This window comes from Oryza sativa, chromosome 8 (genome assembly GCF_034140825.1).
Source record: "Oryza sativa Japonica Group chromosome 8, ASM3414082v1".
NCBI lineage: Eukaryota > Viridiplantae > Streptophyta > Magnoliopsida > Poales > Poaceae > Oryza > Oryza sativa.
In genome coordinates, this window is record NC_089042.1 from 7,178,808 (window position 1) to 7,185,028 (window position 6,221).

Here is a 6,221-nt window from a genome sequence, read left to right on the forward strand (position 1 = left end):
ATGTGTTCTTTTCAAATTTCTCTTATCAATCACCTTTCGACCTACTTCCTTGCCCGGTAATAAACACCTTTGCTGGTATCTTCTATCAATCACCTTTTAAACTTTGCCAACCAAGTACTCTTCTCTCCGAGAGTTGTGGATGCTTCTGGTGACGATGTGGTTCTTGAGCCTGCTGCCTTTCAGAGAACCTTCAAGTGGTTCGCCAAAAGCTGTGCTGACGGTCTTTGCCTTTGATCCAAAAAAGACACATCTGAAACTCTTAGTCCAAACAAATGTCTCTTTGGTTAATCGCTTGATTTTTCTTTTCCATCATCAGGTTGGTTATTAACTCGAGGTTAGAACATAGTTCCTCTGAAATGAGACCCTAGGTCTCCTTTGACAGTAAACAATTATACACATAATCCCATATCAGCATCTTCCAAAATAATCCTCATAGAACTTGTTTTTATTACACATGTCTCCCTTATTACATGAATGCAAGGCCCTGCCTTAAACAAAAAGGGAAGGTGCTTAACATCGGTACATTGCATCCTCAACATGAATCATCCATAAACATAACAAACTCATTGTTTATAATCATGAATGTATTTATTTATTACATGATTGCTTCAAACTCCCGATTACAGTGATAAGTAGCGAACTGAAAATCACAAACATGGCTACTCATTCTGATTCTGGAGAGGTATAGCTGGCATTGTTCTAGTGACTGCATCATCCTTGATTGGTTCTGTGATGATGTGATAGGACTGCATATTGCTATCATTCACAGGAGAAGCTTCCTTCTGATTGCTGGTTGAAGCGGATAACGGTCTTCTGCTTGGTATCGCCCTCCTGAGGTTGATTGCCCTTTGCTCGGCCTGGAGTAGGTCGGGGAGAGACACAACTGCTTTCATCGACGACAATTCTTTGCTGAGGCTGTCGGTGCAGAGAATGGTTGGTGCTGAAGGTATTATCGCTATGATTTACTGCAGAGTCAGGTGCAGCAGGAGGAGCATTGGTGCTGTGGATGACATCGTCGATGTTGCTGTTGGAGCTGACTAGCTGATGAGACAATCGTAGGGTTGTTCGTTGGATTTCTGCGGTCTTGGTCAACAACACACTGAGTTGGCAATCCTTGGGCACATGGTTTGTACCTTCGCACAGAAAACATGTGACCTTGCGGGTGGGACACTCCCCTGGTGGATGGTCTTCTTCACAATGAGTGCAGAGTGTGAGACACATGCTAGCAACGTGTCCAATTTCTCCACAACGGGGGCATGCTTTTGATTCCATCTCTTCCTCGCCGAGATGTCGGGGAGACTCATCTTCATAATCCGAGGAGACTTGATCTGACCCTTCACTATCAGATACTCTGCCACCATGGCTTAGGAGGTGCTGGGTCAACTGTCGTGCACCTCGGAAGGTATTTCCTCTTTGACGTCTAGGAATAGTTATCCCTGCTGGAGGCCATTCGGTGCTGGTAATAGTCATCTTACGTACTTCTTCTTCAGTTCGCATCGGTGCTTTTCTCTTCTGATTCTTACTCTTCTTGCCTTTGGCTTGCTTAGTATGTGACCCCACGTGGTACGAGAGGCTAGGAGGAAAGCATTTCCCGGGATTCCATGGATTCTCTCCGTTGAGCTCTCTACTTTGCACACTAGGCTGCAAGCTTGACATGGTGTGAGGAGGCTGGTTTAGCGATGTCTGCCCTGCTAAACCAAGGGAAGGGGCTTCTTTGACATATACCCATGGACAATTCAGGGCATAGTGTCCCTGCTCTCTACAATCACGACAAAAGGGGACATCCTCTTCTGGCATTGGAAGCTCATTGACCTGGGTGGCAAATGCTCGATCAATCACATACTGATTTTGGTCTTGACTTCCAACCAATGGTAGCTGTGAACTAAGCAGCATGCTTGGAATGGACCAAGGGTGTGCCCTGGTTAACTCTCTTGAGGCCAGTGGTGGATTGAGTTGAAAACTTGAGTCACTTGAGGTATACCCGCTGACATTCTTTCCTTTTTCTCTATTAAACATCTGTGACAGGGATTGAGGTGAGAGAGGAAACAAGCCAGAAAAGAATAGACCAGAACTAGAGACAGGACCTTAAAGGAACTAACTCTTCTTGTTGATGTGTTGTTTGTTTCACTTATTCTGCAAGTTGATTAAGCAAACAACCTAGCATGGTTACATCACAACCCACCGATGCAAACCACGCGCTACACACACAAGCAAGGAACACACGACTAACAACACTACCCTACAGGGTGGCTTAGGTTCTGCGATGGGTTTTCCAAGATCTTCACTCCTGCTTCACATCTGGCTTCGCTGCTTCCTCCACTTCGCTAGCAGATCCAATAGTCTTCCGGAGCTTCGGCAGACAATTGACGACATCTTCTTCTTCGCAAAGCTGACCATCTAGTACTAGTTGAAAATCCGAAGGAGGAAGAAGAGAATAAACATTTTGCAAATAGCATTAGGAAAGGAGGAAACAGGAACTTTCGCAAATAGTTTCATTTATAAAATATATCCTTAGGTTTTATCCACTTGGCTTATCCTACAGTCGAGATGGCTCTGATACCAGCTTGTCGCGACCGGGAAAATTGCCTTTTCCCGAACGCTAGTGTATTAATCCCCGTCCCAGGAAAAGCCGGGGTACACCACACAAACATGATATAAAAGACACATCTTTATTATATCGATAATATTTACATTATTACAAAGGCGCTTCAGGCCTGACAATCAAAAATAAACAGCAGCGGACTAGCGGGCCTACGGCTCCATCTCCACAGGCGCTCAACTGGGGTATAAGCCAGGACTCCACCTAAGACATCTTCTCCAAAGCTTCTCTTACTGAAGAGGGGAAAGATTGAGCAAGAATGAGTACAACCACAGTACTCAGCAAGCCACACCGGAGATGCATAATTAATGCAAGGGAGTACAATGGGATAATAATATAGGGGTTAAGTTTTGCAGTAAACAGCATTTAAAAGTCACTTAGTTGCCCAAAGCCATTTTATAAAGGCGATCCTAGAGCTACACAATATTATTAATCAAGGTCGTGAACCCTCACGAACCTGCCTTAACCCAAGGCCTACGATGATTCAGACCGAACTGGCAACCCGACCCTGGGTCCCAGCTCGTCCCAAGCCAACCCAGGCCAACCATTCCACATTTTAGTTGTTGAGCAAATTTTAAGAATTATAACACTGACTTGGGTACATTGCTCGGCTTGCCCATAACCGAGGGCGCGGCTATTCGAATAGATTATACTCTGATCAGAGGTGTACATCTTTACCCACAAGACACATCTTCCTCACGTGCAACCACGTGCCACATACCACCACGGTACACAGACGGAAGACGTGACATAGTTCCCAACCCATCCTAGCCATAAACAAGAGTACCGACCCAATCCCACCTACGGCCGGAACCTCCGGGACAGGCAGGCAGGACTGAGCCCCTAGCAGCAGGGCACCAACCCTGTGCCATGACATCTCGACTACCGGGCCGCAGCTCGTGTAGCCTTCATTTGTCCTAGAGAATGTCCATCGACCCCCGACTTCATCCATCTCCATCCGTGTACTTTTGTTTATGACCAGACTGGGCCACAAACTAAGCCTTACCCACTAGACATGTGGAAGTACGGTAGTGCTTTGCAACAGAGGCCCGAGCTTAATCCTTATAGTGGCCGGGGTGCTACTTCCCACAACTGGCATGCACCCAAACCCCACCGAAAACAGGTTTTAGGGGTTTTGAAAGAGGAAGAGAGGTGTATGTCCAATTCCACCATAAACCAACAATTCCATAGTGTCCAAATGATATGAGAATTCCCAAAGTCTAAAGTTATAAAACCACCTAATATTGCCTAATTAATCAGCGAAGCATCTACCTAAATTCATACTAGTGGAACCATAAATAGAGTGTCCACTAGATGGGGTTTTGTTTAATCTAGGGTGAACAAGGTATTAATATCAATAACAATAATAATAGGGTCATAACAAAGGTAAATAGGCATGGCTAAATAAAACAGTGATAACGCGGGAATTTAAATAAAGCGATAATGCATTAATTTAAATTAAAATAATTTTGTAAACTGGGATTCAATATGCTCAAGGATGATGTGACTTGCCTTGCTCAGAGAGAACGGCCTTCCGAACCTTCGGCGGCGACCGCGAACCACGCTTCGGGAACCTCCGGAACGACAGAAGCTACGCGAAGCACACAAGCAAAGCTACAAGCCTATAAAGAAGCAATAACAATACATAAAAAGAAAGCACAGGGTTCTTTAGGTTATAGCAAACATTAGGAGACTTGAACGGGTCGATTCGGAGCTCGTATGACCAAGATATGATCATCCGAAGTTTAGTGCTGTTATATGGAGATTTGCGGATTATTATAATTAAGCTTTGCAACAATAAAACATGTGTAAGCGCTAGCCTGGAAAAGACAGGAAGGCTGCGCCGTTGACATGCGGACCCCACATGTCAACCTAAAGGACCGCGGTAGACCGAGTACACAGTGTCGGTCCACGGGTCGACGGAAGCGGATCCCGTGTGTCAAACGGACTCCACTAGACACCACACGGGTTGCACACGTGGAAACCACGCGGCTACCGAGCGGGCACACTAACACGGACACTACACGGTCACCATCCGCACACGTGAACGACTACCGACACCGGTACACGGGTACCGGGGTCGACGACCGCACAACGAGCACGGGCGACACCGAAAGGACGAGGACGGGGCAGCGAGGGAGAGGGATCCTTACCACCACGCGACGAGGCGCGGGAACGACAACGACGAACGGGCGCGGCGGAGACAGACGGGCACAACGGAGACGAACGGCGAGGGGACGGCTTCGGCGGCGATCCTTGGACGAAGGCGAGACGCGGCCGGCACGAGGCTTGACGACGCGGAGCCGAGGACGAAGACGAGGACGGGGCTGCAGTGGCTCGCTTGACGAACGCGGACGACGGACGAGAACGGCTCGACGGAGGGACGAACGCCACGACGACCGAGAACGACGAGAGGACGACGACGACGACGACCGGGGCCGGCGAGGAGACGATGAGGGCAGCCAGCGGCAGCTGCACGGAGATGGGGACGACCTTGCGCAGCAAGGCGAACCGTGCCTCTATAGCGTCGTCCACGGCAACCTTGGGTTTCCAGTTCGGCGCAATTGCCCTGCGCCGGCACCGGAGGGCTTTCGCCGACTCGGAACCAGCCTCGAAGGGGATGGTGTGATAAAACCACCTCGCCATCCAATGGCGATCCCACTTCGACATGGCGGCATTCACCGGCCAGAGATCGGAGCGCTCGGGGTGAACGTCAAAATTCACACTCCCGAACACCGTCTTCTTCGTTCCAGCCGGGGTAATCACCGTCTTCGAATTCACGGTGGTGAAAAATATGGCACCGAAGAGTTCGGCGCTAGGCTCAAACCCAGAGGTCCGGCACGCCCAGTCGAAGATAGCGATCCGGACTAGCGCCGACGGGCTCAACTGTGGAAGCTCCACCTGGAAGAGGCGAAGGATCTCCGGCAACAATGCGTTACACGGAAACTGAAGCCCCACCTCAAAAAAGACGGCGAACACCACCATCCGGTTGTCGACAGGCTTCAGTACCACGACTTTCCCCGGGGCGAAAGCTTGCCCCTCGACCAACGCCCCTGAGTTGACCAACTTCGCCAACTCGCCGTCGTCCACGAGAGAAACCCCCAAAAAGGGGGTGGTGTCATCGTCAACCCGGCCGGGGTCGGGCCCTTTCGCCGAAGAGGGGTTTGGCTTGCGAGGAGCCATGGCGAAGGGTGTGTGCAGTGGCAAACAGGGAGAGCGAGCGAAAGGTCCGAAGGACCAAGGGGCGCCGTGAAAGAAAAGAACGGAGGAAGAGAGAGCGCGCGGTGAAAATGACAAGTGTGGCAGTGAAAAGGGAAAAGTGGGGGGGGGGGGGAGAATAGATAGCTCACCCAGGCGACGGTTCGCTTACCCACCAGTAGTAAAGCGCCACGTGTCGCGAGGGTAGGCGAAACGGTAAATTCCGATCGACCGAGCCGCACAGTAATAAGCCCACGAAGGGAAGGCCCATTACTATTCCTTTTGGCCTGGAAAAAATAAAAAATAATATACCACCGTCTGCAGGAGGCGAAAAGCGGCAAAACAATACCAACCAAAAAGACAACAAACTTTATTTGCAGGAACAATATAGGTTTCGGCAGGAGCTTCGGTCGAAAAGGGGCGC

The 6,221-nt window shown here is 49.4% G+C and overlaps 1 long non-coding RNA gene across 1 annotated transcript; it reads right to left on the minus strand.

The window, feature by feature from the left end:
* Positions 1 to 2,650: 2,650 nt before the first annotated feature.
* On the minus strand, positions 2,651 to 5,066 carry LOC136351490 (uncharacterized). The gene is made up of 3 exons (XR_010734689.1): positions 4,753 to 5,066; positions 4,112 to 4,221; positions 2,651 to 2,832 (listed from the first exon to the last, which is right to left on the minus strand). It is a non-coding gene; the product is annotated as an uncharacterized lncRNA (long non-coding RNA).
* Between the last annotated feature and the right edge of the window lie 1,155 nt (positions 5,067 to 6,221).